We start from the raw sequence: 13603 nt of genomic DNA on the forward strand, positions 1-13603 counted from the left end.
TTCAACTCCCCCTTCCACTCCGCCAAGGACATGCAATTCTGGGCCTCCTTCCCACCTATCCACTCCACCCTCCACTCTGACCTATCACCATCACCGCCCCACATTCATCTACCTACTGCATTCCTAGCGACCTTCCCCCCCAGCCCCATCCCCTCCCATTTATCTCTCAGCCCCCTTGGGCATCCCCACACATTCCTGATGAAGAGCTTATGTTTGAAACATCGACTCTCCTGCTCCTCGGATGCTGCCTGACCTGCTGTGCTTTTCCAGCTCCACACTCTCAACTCTATTCAGGTTCTTGAGCCTACTGTCAGTATTCAGTAAGGACATAGTTGATGGGTTTGTGTTCAGAATTGCACATTCTCATCTGTTCCCAAAAATCTTTGATCCTTTTGGCAGTCAATAATCTATGTAATAGATCTGAAACAAAAATAGAAATTGCTGGGCGGCACAGTGGTTAGCACTGCTGCCTCACAGCGCTAGAGACCCGGGTTCAATTCCCGCCTCAGGCGACTGACTATGTGGAGTTTACACATTCTCCGGGGTTTCTCCGGGTGCTCCAGTTTCCTCCCGCAATCCAAAAATGTGCAGGTTAGGTGAATTGGCCATGCTAAATTGCCTATGGTGTTAGATGAAGGGGTAAATGTAGGGAAATGGGTCTGGGTAGGTTGCGCTTTGACGGGTCGGTGTGGCCTTGTTTTACCAAAGGTAAGTAATATAAAAAAAAACAGCAAGTCTGGAAGCATCTGTGAACAGAGAAAGCAGAGTTAACTTTTCAAATCCAATGACCCTTCTTCAACTATCAAAATCCACTATATCTGTCTTAAAAATTATTCAATGAACCTGCCTTCACTGCCTTCGAAGGCAGATGGTTCCATGGTCGTACAACTCTCAAAGAAAGAAATTCTCATTTCAGAATGGAGGGTTATCTCACAGAAATCTTTAAAATTCTAACAGGACTGAACTGGGTAAATGTTCCCAATGACCAGGGAACTCAATACCAAGGGTCACAATCAAACAATATGAGGGAAGCCATTTCAGACTGAGATGAGAAATTGCATCACCCAAGATTGCAAAACCTGTGGAACTCTCTGCTGCAGGAAGAAATCGAAGCCAAAGTAATTGAAAATTTCAAGGAGGAGTTGGGTATAGTTCTTAGGACTAAAAGGATCACAGGTCATGAGGAAAAGCAGGAACAGGGTACAGGGTACTGTGATCATATTGAGTGACAGGGTAGGCTCAAAAGGACCAAATCGCCTACTCCTGCTTCTATTTTCTCTGCTTCTATACATTTTAAGTAGCTTATCTAGTCACTTATCTCAAGACAAATAATTCTTGAAAATGCTAATTTGACGGACTGCTATAAATAAGCAATATCCTACCTTAGAAATGGAAGTTACATTCACAGAACTGACAACCAAACATGTTTAGCTTGAGTTTAGAACCCAAACAATATTAAACTTGAAACCACACTTTCAGAGGATTATTTGTGGCAAAGGTGAAGTTAATGCTGTGGAAATCCCTTAATAAAATGAAAGGGACAACGTGTAGTAGGACAGTTCTTTACAGTTGTTTATATTGCCTTTTTCAATGATTTTCTGTATCTATCAAACATGCTGGGAAGATCAGTCCAAGCAGAGATTGCATTTTATTTGTGATTATAACAGGATGCATAAGATGATGGAAACTGGCTTGTAAATACCATAATCACGACTATGTTTTTGACCACAATGAAATAGATGGTGCTAAGAGTTTTGCAGAGAATTGCGGTCAGCAAGAAATCAAATCTATGAATTTACTACAGCCAAATCACTTTTCCTCTTCGACAATTTGGCTACATAAGCTGAGTCATGTGAGAAATATGGTGGCCATCACTGGAGCTGGCTACTTATCTTTCTTGGTAAATATCAACTTGCTACTCAAAGTATATAAAGCGCTCTGCTAGAATTATTGAATTTCATGCCTCGACCAAGTTCAGAGATGAGTTTAAGAGATGGACACCAGAAGGGTGGGAGAATTATCTTCTCTTCGCCTCATGGCAAAAGTTAACAAGTGTGACCCAGTTACACAAGTTATGCCAGCGAAACCAGTGAGATAGAGTCAACTGGAGTAAGACAAATCAAAGCAAAAGCAGTTATGGAAGCATTACTACTGGAAAGGAAATTACAGGAGGCAATTACCACAGATCCAAGTACTGCTCTGGAGTTCCTGAGGAATGGCTGCCATTTGTACCTGTTTCATCAATTACTTTCCCCCAGCTCAGAATTCAGGTTGGTTACTAATGGCCAGTGTTCAATTCCATTCATGACTACAATCATGAAGCAGTCCATTACAGTACCTGGACAACTAGACTTGGGCTGGCAAATAGCGTTCACACTACAGGTAATAACCACCTTGGACAAGAAAAAGTCCAATCACTTCCCACTGGCCTTTAGTGGTAACACCATTGGCAGCACTTCTACCATTGTCATTACTTACAGTATCACCAGTGACCAGAGTTTAAGCTTAGTCATATAAACAACATGGCTAAATGACAAAGTCTGGCTAAGTACCCTTGTCATGGCTGCCTCACCCCTGCTAACCCATTAAAACATTCTCGTAAGATGTGTAACAGTTGAGTCATGTTATTATGTTGTATTTTTATGTTGTGGTCTGATATGGGAAAAGATCGCTCTAAAAAGCAAGGACCCTGAAGGATACTGCATGGTTTTAAAAGAAGGTAACATGGTTCTTGCATTAAATACTATTTAGACAGCTTTTGATTCAAGCAGTAGTAGATGGTTTGCAGATGAGCTGGAGACAAGGGAAGTATACAAATGGACATTCAGCCGGCTGCAACAAGCTGATTGGTCTGTAGACTCATGATGACAAAGGCTCTCTTGCTTGCCAACAATCTTGTGATTGGCTCCCTGGCAGCTGAATAGCTGGCGATGTGAACAAGACAGGGAGAGACCATAAGGTCTCGACAAGCTCAGGAGTTCTCTGTTCTCTTTAAGCCTGATGAAAACCACTTTATCTTTCTTTCAACAACTGCCGTAAAGCTGTCACTTTTAATCAATAAGTCAGCAACTTTGGTAAGTGTGAAGCAGTTACTGTGAGCCTCCTGAAAACATGGGAAAACATTCAGAGATGGAAGATTGAGAAACAGTATTTTGATCAATAAAAGAATCATCTCAGCAAATCCTGTGAACAGAGGTCATTAAACTGATTTCCCAGTCTTTAACTCTCCTGTAATAACCATATTTTTCCTCCCTGTCTGTGTCTGTATGTGTGTGAAAGGAGGAGTTTGAAAGGGGGTTTGAGTGTTAATTAGTAGAACTATATGCTGATGGGTCATAGTTATTTACATGTGGCCCAAATCTACCTATCTGTAATAAATTCTGCCTTATGTACAGAAGCTTAGATCATGCTTTCTATCAACCTGGATCCAAAATACAGAGAAATTGGGAAACTGTCTGTACTTTTTAAAATCTTTAACGTCTGTGATGACTCAGAGAATAGAGCTGCTTGATTTTTCAGAACGTAACCCAGTGTGGCATAACAGATGGATGCCCCTAGTCAAGGCCTCCTGAGTGAGGTCAGATGCTCAGAGCCTGGAAGCTCATTAGTACAGTATTGCATTTCTATCGCAAACTCTGCCCTTTCCAAACAATTAACAAACAAAAAAGATTTATGATGTGAGTTACCTGCATTAACCTTGATACACACAACTGTCCTCATGTATTAGCAGTTCATTATCCTCATCAGTTCCTGTGTATGAATTGCTCACATTGCCTTCAAGTAATGTTAATCTTTAATTACAGTGTCATTGGTGGTTCCTCTGGGAGATGCCCCTTCTAAGGGAGTGCCCTTACTGTATCATTTGTCGTTTTCACGGTACTTATTGTTCCATTTCCATTATTGGGTTGCGATGGACGTCTGGGTCTGATGGTTGACCATCTGTGCAGATAATAGTTATAGATTCATAGATGTAGACTGAGTTCACACATCTTGATCAGCTGCCTGCCATTGAGGAACAACTTCTCCAGTTGGGCAGACATGCTTGCAGTTGTGACAGTATATCTGGTCATTCACTTCCACCACACATGATCAAGGTGACAGCTGCTTCACGTAGGTCTCAAGTTGCCACTCCGGCCTACTCTTGGTGAGAGCGTTGAAGGTTTGTACTCTGACCAGCTCTGACAGACAGTGTGTAACCATTCTCATTCCTGAAGAAGGGCTCTAGCCCAAAACGTCAATTCTCCTCCTCCTCGGATGCTGCCTGACCTGCTGTGTTTTTCTAGCAACACACTCTCGACTCTGATCTCCAGCATGTGCAAACCTCACTTTCCCCTAGTATGTAACCATGGTTATTTTATAGGAGGGACTGGCTGATGGATGGAAAAGATACAGAAGAATATCTGTTGGAGAATGCAACAGTTCTGTTCAACTTCAAATACAACATCTTATTATATTACAGGAAGCAAACACAATGTTTAGGATGGCTTAGCCAGTCAGTTCAACTAGCTCACTTATTCGCAGGTCTATGTAATTTGACTTACTCAATGTCCTGAGGGAATATCCTGCACAAATATTCCCTGATTTCCAAAGCATAATGAAGGAAAATGTAAACTGTCTGTGCATTGATTCCTACATCCTCACTATTCAACACTTGCTTCTAACCCAAACCCAGCAGCACAATTAAATATCATGGCATCACAGGGCATTTGAACATTTCTCAGTCTTCTGTCTGCTCCTCATTCTGATTACATGTCTCCTAAGATTAAACCAGCTTTAGTAGAGTTAACAGGTTGCTGCACTGTGCAAACTTAATTGCATCTGTCTGCAAAACTACTTTGGATATTGATGCACCTCCTAAAAACAGAGAGAACATGCTATCTTCATTCCATAGCAATTGCTATCCTAAAAATTGTGTTGAATCTGTATTCTCTGGTTATCAACCCTGCTGCCACTGGAAGCAAATTCTCCCTATTTGCAGCAGCAAACTTCCCCATAATTTGAACACATCTGTTAAATCACCTTTTTCAAAGATTCTTTCTCTGTTCAAGGCTTTGATTCCAAAATGGTGGCTCTACTTAGGGTTGTAAATGCTCATATTTTCAAAATGACTGTTAGCAATCACAGCATAAAATTGCTCAAGGCTTATTGATTTTAATGATGGCATATAACTCCTTTCACGAAACCTTCACAACTAACCTTTAAGACAGTCATGTTTCTGAAAGCTTATGACCCTGGAGCAATACTCATTTAATTAATAGCCCCCATACCAAGCCCAACTCGGTTCCCATTTGATTCGGTTTCGCAATCATTAACTGCATGGTGGATTGTATTATACAAATATATGTTGTTATTTAGGTCATAGTGATAAATGTTTGCCATAAAGGTTATGGAAGTATGTGCCAGGGCATTGATTTGGGACAATATTTTTTCAACTTAAAGGTCAATCATTCCCAACATTCAGGAACTCCAAGTGGGCAATCATTCATGATCTATTTTATTGCACAGCTTAATAGTTGAATATTATACACATTGCGGAACAAAAGTATTCCCATGTCGAGCATACGGCTGTCTACTGATGCTTTGGCTCGAACTAATATTTCACACTCCTGGGAGCAGGTTGCACAAGTGACTGGAAGCAGTCAGCAATCAGTTCACAATTACATGGACAGACTACATGTTAGTTTTTGCCAGTAAGTTACCAACCTGAATAAATGCCCCTATACCAGAGGGTGCATTGTGCATTTAAGCAGTCAAGCTTCTGATAGACCATTTTGAGGAGATAAAAGGCGAGGAGCTGGTATTTTTCTTCTGACAGCGGAGGGTGATGAGGGGGGATTTAACACAGACATTCAAATTATGAGGGATTCCACTTACTCACACAGGAAGAAACTATTCTGGTGGCAAGAATGCTGGTAACCAGAGGACACAGATTTAAGATACTCAGAGAAAGAATAGAGGGGAATAACTTTTGATGGCCCAAACTGTTAGGATCTTGAATGCATTGAATCAAGAAGGTCAGTGAAAATGAGAATGAGAATTAAATGGGTGACTTGAACAGAGGAAAATGTGCCGTGTTGCTGGGAAACAGCAAGGTGTATGGGACTAATCTTTCTAAAAAGCAGCACAGGTATAACAGGACAATTCACCTCCTATGTTATGATGAAAGATACATAATTTTAAGTATTATTATCATTGTTGGAATTTGAAATTCAAAATTGTGGCATATGGCCATTGGTTACTTATATGAAGAATATCCTTTTCAAAAAAAGAGATTCTTCTGGAATAGTGATTGAATCCAGAATGAGTCAGAGAGCCAGTGACTGCAAACCCCTGTGGTGTGAATGAAAAGATGTTTATACTATGATAGCAATGACAGGTTGGCCAAATATGTAACATTGGCTTTCTTTTCAGTTCAGAAGAATTTTGAATTAGCAAGTTGGTTTTCAAAAAAAAATCAGTTCAAAAGCAAGTTTTCCCTTGATGTTTATCCCTCCTGGGTGGGAGAACTGCATGTTAGAATTTGTGTCTGAATCTTTTTTTTGCGAAGGGGTGTGTTCATGAGATGTTACTATATTGGAACAGTTCATGAGTCATTGCTACTGTATCTGTTATTCTACTAAGTTGTCAATAGAGTTGTCATTCTAAACCCCTCTTTCTTTGGTTATACAGGTAGAAGATCCTTTATCCAAACATCTAAAAACCAAAAAGCTCTGAAATCTGAAGGCTTTCTTGTAAAGTTTTTTTCTCATTAACAAGGCAGTTTGGCATGCAAACAGTTAACCCAAGTCAACACCTACTCGATGCGTGTCACTCAGATGTGATGAGGCAGGGAGTGGGGGGGTGAGAAGCATGGCCAAGCACTGACAGCCTGTCCTTACTTAGAAGTCTGCTCCTCCAGTAAGATTGTTTAAAATTTCACTATTAAACTGTCACTTATTCTAAAAGCCTAAAAATTCTGAATTCAGAAAAACAGATGGTCCCGAGCATTTCGGATAAAGGATCGTCTACCTGTATTTTAACTACAGTAGAACATAGAACTGTACAGCACAGGAACAGGCCCTTCAGCCCATGATGTTCTGCTGAACAGGACCAAATGAAACTAATCCCTTCTGCTTGTCTTTGGTCCATATTCCTTGCATATTCATGTGCTTTTATAAAAGTTTCTTAAATTCCCTAATTGTATCTGCCTCCACCACCACCTCTGGCAGCATGCTCCAGACTCTTACTATTCTTTGGTTAAACATCTACCCCCACGTCTCCTTTGAACTTTCCCCCTCTCACCCCAAATGCATGCCTCCTAATATTAGACATTTCAACTCTGAGAAAAAGATTCTGACTGTCAACCCTACCTATGCAGCTCATAATTTTATAAACTTCTATCACGTCTCCCCTCAGCCTCTGCTGCTCAAGAGTAAACAATCAGAGTTTTTCTAGCCTCTCCTTATAGCTCACACTCTCTAATTCAGGCAGCATCCTGGTAAATTTCTTCTGCACCCACTCCAAAGCCTGCACATCCTTCCTGTAATGATTTGAATGACCGGAATTGAATGCAATACTCTATAAGTGTGGCATAACCAAAGTCTTATCAAGCTGCAACGTGACACCCCGCCTCTCGTAATTGATTCCAAAGTGTCTTAGCCATGTGGATCCCATGCATCTTAATCTTCTGCATGAGCCTACCGTCAAAGGCCTTATTAAAATCCATGAAGACAACATCCATTGCTCTACCCTCATCGATCACCTTTGTTACCTCCTCAAAAAAATTCAAACAAGTTAATAATACATAACCTTCCCTCACAAAGCCATGCTGACTGTCCCTAATTAGGCCATTCTTTTCCAAATGTGCTTAAATCCTATCCTTAAGAATTCTCTCCAATAGCTTCCCAACCAGCAATGTGAGATTCACTGGTTTATAGTTTCCTGAATTATCCATATTTACCAGAGGAACAACATTAGCTACTCGCCAGCCCTCACGTCCTCTCCAATGGCTAGTGAAGATACAAAGATCTTGGTCAAGGCCCCAGCAATCTCCTCTCTAGCCTCTCTCAGTAACCTGGGGTAGATACAATCGGGCCCTGGGGAATTTTCCATTTTAATGCTCTTCAAGAGATCCAACACCACTTCTTTCTTGATCTCAAAATGCCTAGCATATTAACATGATCCACACAAATCTCACTGTCCTCCATGTCCTTCTCCTGGGTGAATACCAATACAAAGTACTCATTTAGGATCTCATCCACAGCCTCTGTCTCCAACCACAATTTCCCTCCTTTATCCTTGAGTGGTCCTACCTTCTCCACTAGTTATCCTCTTGTTTTTACTGTATCTATAGAATGCCTTGGGATTCTCTTTAACCCTACTTGCCAAGGTTATTTCATGGCCCCTTCTTGCTCTACCAACATTCTGCTGGAGCACTTTCCTGCTTTCCTAATATTCCTCACAGGCTCTGTCTGATTTTAGCTTCCTAAACTTACATACGGTTCTTTTGTCCTTTTGACTAAATTCACAAACTCCTTCATTATCTCAGAGTCCCTTGCCATTCGTGTCCTTCCTCGTTACTGGAACATGCTGGTCTTGAATTCTCCCCAGCAGGTCTTTAAACAATTCCCTCATGTCAAATGTGGACTTGCCTGATAACAGCTTCTCCCATTTAACACTCCATAGTTCCTGCCTAATTCTGACATAATTTGCCCTCCCCCAATTTAGGATCTTCCCTCAAGGTCCTGTCTTATCCTTATACATAGCCATGTTAAAAATTAAGGAGTTGTGATCACTGTTTCCAAAGTGCTCTCCCACTGAAAGGTCAGTCACATGGTCAGGTTCATTAGCCAATACAAGGTCCAGTATGGCCACTCCTCTAGTTGGACTATTTACAGATTATTTAAAAAAACCCTCTAAGATGCACCTAAGAAATTCTGCACCGTCTAAGCTTTTTGGTCTAAGGGAGTCCAATACTGGGGAAGTTAAAGTCAACCATTATGACAACTCTTTTTATTGCACCTTTCCATAAGACTAAAATTGGGCCCTTGAAGACAGAACAGGGGAATATATTACTGGGAACAAAGAAATGGCAGAGGAATTGAATTGGTATTTCAGATCTGTGTTCACTGGGGAAGACACAAGCAATCTCCCGGAGGTAACAGCGGCTGAAGAACCTGAACATAAGGGAATTTATATTTGCCAGGATTTGGTGTTGGAGAGACTGTTAGGTCTGAAGGTTGATAAGTCTCCGGGGCCTGATGGTCTATATCCCAGGGTACTGAACGAGGTGGCTCGAGAAATCGTGGATGCGTTGGTGATTATTTTCCAGAGTTCGATAGATTCAGGACCAGTTCCTGCGGATTGGAGGGTGGCTAATGTTGTACCACTTTTTAAGAAAGGTGGGAGAGACAAAGCAGGAAATTATAGACCAGTTAGTCTGACCTCAGTGGTGGGAAAGATGCTGGAGTCTATTATAAAGGATGAAATTACGGCACATCTGGATAGTAGAAACAGGATAGGTCAGAGTCAGCATGGATTTATGAAGGGGAAATCATGCTTGACTAATCTTCTGGAATTTTTTGAGGATGTAACTCTGAAGATGGATGAGGGAGATCCAGTAGATGTAGTGTACCTGGACTTTCAGAAAGCTTTTGATAAAGTCCCACATAGGAGGCTAGTGAGCAAAATTAGGGCGCATGATACTGGGGTCAAGGTACTAAATTGGATTGAAAGTTGGTTGGCTGATAGGAAACAAAGAGTAGTGATAAACGGCTCCATTTTGGAATGGCAGGCAGTGACCAGTGGGGTACCGCAGGGATCAGTGCTGGAACCGCAGCTTTTTACAATATATGTTAATGATATAGAAGATGGTATTAGTAATAACATTCGTAAATTTGCTGATGATACTAAGCTGGATAGCAGGGTGAAATGTGAGGAGGATGTTAGGAGATTACAGGGTGACCTTGACAGGTTAGGTGAGTAGTCAGATGCATGGCAGATGCAGTTTAATGTGGATAAATGTATGGTTATCCACTTTAGTGGCAAGAACAGGAAGGCAGATTACTACCTCAATGGAATCAATTTAGGTAAATGGCCAGTACAAAGAGATCTGGGTGTTCTTGTACACCAGTCAATGAAGGCAAGCATGCAGGTACAGCAGGTAGTGAAGAAGGCTAATAGCATGCTGGCCTTCATAACAAGAGGAATTGAGGATACAAGCAAAGAGGTTCTTCTGCAGCTGTACAAGGCCCTGGTGAGACCACACCTGGAGTACTGTGTGCAGTTCTGGTCTCCAAATTTGAGGAAAGACATTCTGGCTATTGAGGGAGTGCAGCATAGGTTCACGAGGTCAATTCCTGGAATGTCGGGACTATCTTATGCTGAAAGACTGGGGTGACTGGGCTTGTATACCCTTGAGTTTAGAAGACTGAGAGGGGATCTGTTTGAGACATATAAGATACATGTTTCCGCTGATGGGTGAGTGCCGAACCAGAGGACACAGCTTAAAAATACAGGATAGACCATTTAGGACAGAGATGAGGAGAAACTTCTTCACCCAGAGAGTGGTGGCTGTGTGGAATGCTCTGCCCCAGAGGGCAGTGGAGGCCCAGTCTCTGGATTCATTTAAGAAAGAGTTGGATAGAGCTCTCAAGGATAGTGGAATCAAGGGTTATGGAGATAAGGCAGGAACAGGATACTGATTAAGGATGATCACCCATGATCATAGTGAATGGTGGCGCAGGCTCGAAGGGCAGAATGGCCTACTCCTGCACCTATTTTCTATTGTCTATATATTTATTCCTCAATATTGCAGTGGCAGAGTGATTGCACACATCTTATCTTGAGCTCTACCTATATTCCCTCAGCGGATGAGCCCTCCAGCGGGTCCTCTCTGAGCACAGGTGTAACATTCTCCCTGATTAGTAATGCAACTCCTCCACCCCTTTTACCTTCCTTGTCTAAAATAATGAAACCCTGGAATGCTGAGCAGCCACTCCTGTCCCTCTCTCAACCAAGTCTCTGTTTTAGCCACAACATCATTGTCCTAAGTACTGATCCAAACTCTAGTCTCATCTGCCTCAATACACATTCCAATATACTCATTGCATTGAAATAAACACACTTCAGACCCATTAGTACCATCGTGTTCATTTACTTGCCTCTGCCTGTCCTTTCTTCCCGATTTACTGGTCTTAACATCCACCTTCACCTCAATCCCATCACTTGCTAACCTGCTGCTCTGCCATTCTAGTTTAAACCCTCCTGAGTAACACTTGCAAAACTCCCTGTGAGGATTTTGGTTCTCCTCCAGTTTAGATGCAACCCGTCCCTCTTGTTAAATGAATTGTATTTTGTTAAACCTCAAGTAGTTCAACAAGTCTCATCACATCTGGAATAGGTACTTCACATTTGTTTTAACAACAAGAAAAAGTTAGGGTCTAGGCTACCTTCTTAAAATATTTTGAGGGGGTCTGGTCTGGTTCATAACACCCCACAGAGTCACGAAAAACCATCACCCACACCTATTCCCTCAGTGTGGACAACACCCCTGTCCTTTCTCAGCCTCTTTAATCTGTGCTGATTGTTGTGTCGTAAAACAAAGAACTATAGTTGCTGGGAATTTGAAACAAAGCAGGAAGCGCTGGAGAAACACATGAGGGTCTGGCAGCAGTATCTGTAAAGAGAAAAACAAAATGAACATTTCAAGTGCAGTGACCCTTTGTTCGAACTGAAAGCAGCAGGGAAAGGGTGGCATTTATACTGAAGACAAAGGGCGAGGAGGAAGGAGGGAACAGAATACACGGAGTTGGGGATGAGAGAGAGAGAGAGAAAAGAGAAAAAGAAGAGGCAAACAAAGAGATTGCTGATGATAAGCTGAAAGAGAAGTATTGGTGAGCAGAGTGAATAAAGAAGTGTGAATAGTTGAGAATGGGTTGACTGTGCTGGGAGCAACCCATACAAAAAAGGACCGAGGTGTTTGGAGATGGATAACATCTGAAATTGTTAAACTGAACACTGATTGCAGAAGGTTTTAAGGTACCTAGAAGCGAGGCGTTGTTCCTGATTGTTGGATCACTTGGACATGAAGCAGTGATGTTGGTGAGGAACTTTTTTAAGACTCTAATTTTTCCTTTAATTAAAAAAAGTGATTGATGTGGCATCTACAAAAGAAATTGACTAAACAACTAATTTGCAAAGAAGTTGCTGCCAGCTTGTTTGCTGATTGAAATTTCATCCCTTTTCTCCTTGCCTCACTGAACTACATGGGATTTGCAGAGTTTTGTTTAAAGTGGAATCTTCAAGCAGGGAGAAAAAAGATACAACATCGCCTTTGAATCTTCCAATCTTGTGTAAACCATCCGAGTACAAAGACTGCATTCACTCTTAATCCACTCAGTGTATTTATGAACTCAGTGGAGACTTACATTGATTTATCTTCAGTCCCCTGTGTATCATTTTATGAATTTTGCATTTTAAGTGGCGGTTATGTCTGACTTAATAAAAATTCAAATGCACGGCACCCCAAGGTTTTTTTTTATATTTTGCCAGTAACTCTTTTTGGATTTTTTTTTAAAACCACATTGAGATAGCATCTTCTTTTAAGAAAAGAAACTAATCTATTTTCTATCACAAAAACACAGCACGCTCTTACGAAAATGAGAATGCTATTCTGAGAGGTGATAAATGAAGTGACTATCGTGAGGAAACAGCAATAACGCTCAGGTCAAAGAGGGCGGGAAGGGGGTAGCTAGCAATAATGGCAAAGATAACTAAAACTTCTGCTTCTTGTCTGTGGACTGCATGGGACCATAGAGCTGTGACTTGTGAGAAATTGGCTGCTTCGAATGGGCGGATGCTAAGCTCCTCAGCTCATTTCTGGGCCATCAGTGGCACCAGTCCCAGCTGAAGTAAACAGTCTATGAAGGTTACATTAGGGAAGGCTGGTGGCTTGAGTGGAGCTTAAACAGCAGCACTGACCACTGGGGTTGAATGGAATGTTGTTGCCTGATAATTTCATCTGAAAACAAAGGACGACTGGACAAAATCAGAAAGACCACAGCCAGATCTTGGATTTGGTGGATATGGTAGTAGTGGGAGCCGGAAAAAAAATCATATGGGATTAAATTTCCTGATATTAAGAAAACTGTCTCCAATTAAATTGGAGGTGGGAAAGATCCAGTGTGTGAATCCTGTCCACGGGTGGTGAAATTAGACTCGGTCATAGAGTCATAGGGTTGTACAGCACAGAAACAAACCCCTTGGTCCAACTCATCCATGCTAGCCAGATATCCTAAACTAATAGAGTCCCATTGGCCAGCATTTGGCCCATATCCCACCAAACCCTTCCTATTCATATACCCATCCGGATGCCTTTTAAATAGCTGCAACTGTATCAGCCTCCATCACTTCCTCTAGCAGCTCATTCCATACATGCACCACCCTCTGCCTGAGTAAGTTGTCCTTGAACTCACTTTTAAATCTTTCCCCTCTCACCTTAAACGTGTACCCTCTAGATTTGGACTCCCCTACCCCGGGAAAAAGACCTTTGCTATTCACCCTATCCATGCCCCTCATGATTTATAAACCTTGACAAGGTCACCCCTCAGCCTCCGACACTCCG

At 41.7% G+C, this 13603-nt stretch overlaps 1 protein-coding gene across 1 annotated transcript in view; it reads right to left on the reverse strand.

Moving 5' to 3' along the window:
* The window catches only part of adck1 (aarF domain containing kinase 1), a 567898-nt gene that overhangs the window by 238206 nt on the left and 316089 nt on the right, over positions 1-13603 (reverse strand). The window lies entirely within an intron of this gene.

This window comes from Chiloscyllium punctatum, chromosome 4 (assembly GCF_047496795.1).
Source record: "Chiloscyllium punctatum isolate Juve2018m chromosome 4, sChiPun1.3, whole genome shotgun sequence".
Taxonomy (NCBI): Eukaryota; Metazoa; Chordata; class Chondrichthyes; order Orectolobiformes; family Hemiscylliidae; genus Chiloscyllium; species Chiloscyllium punctatum.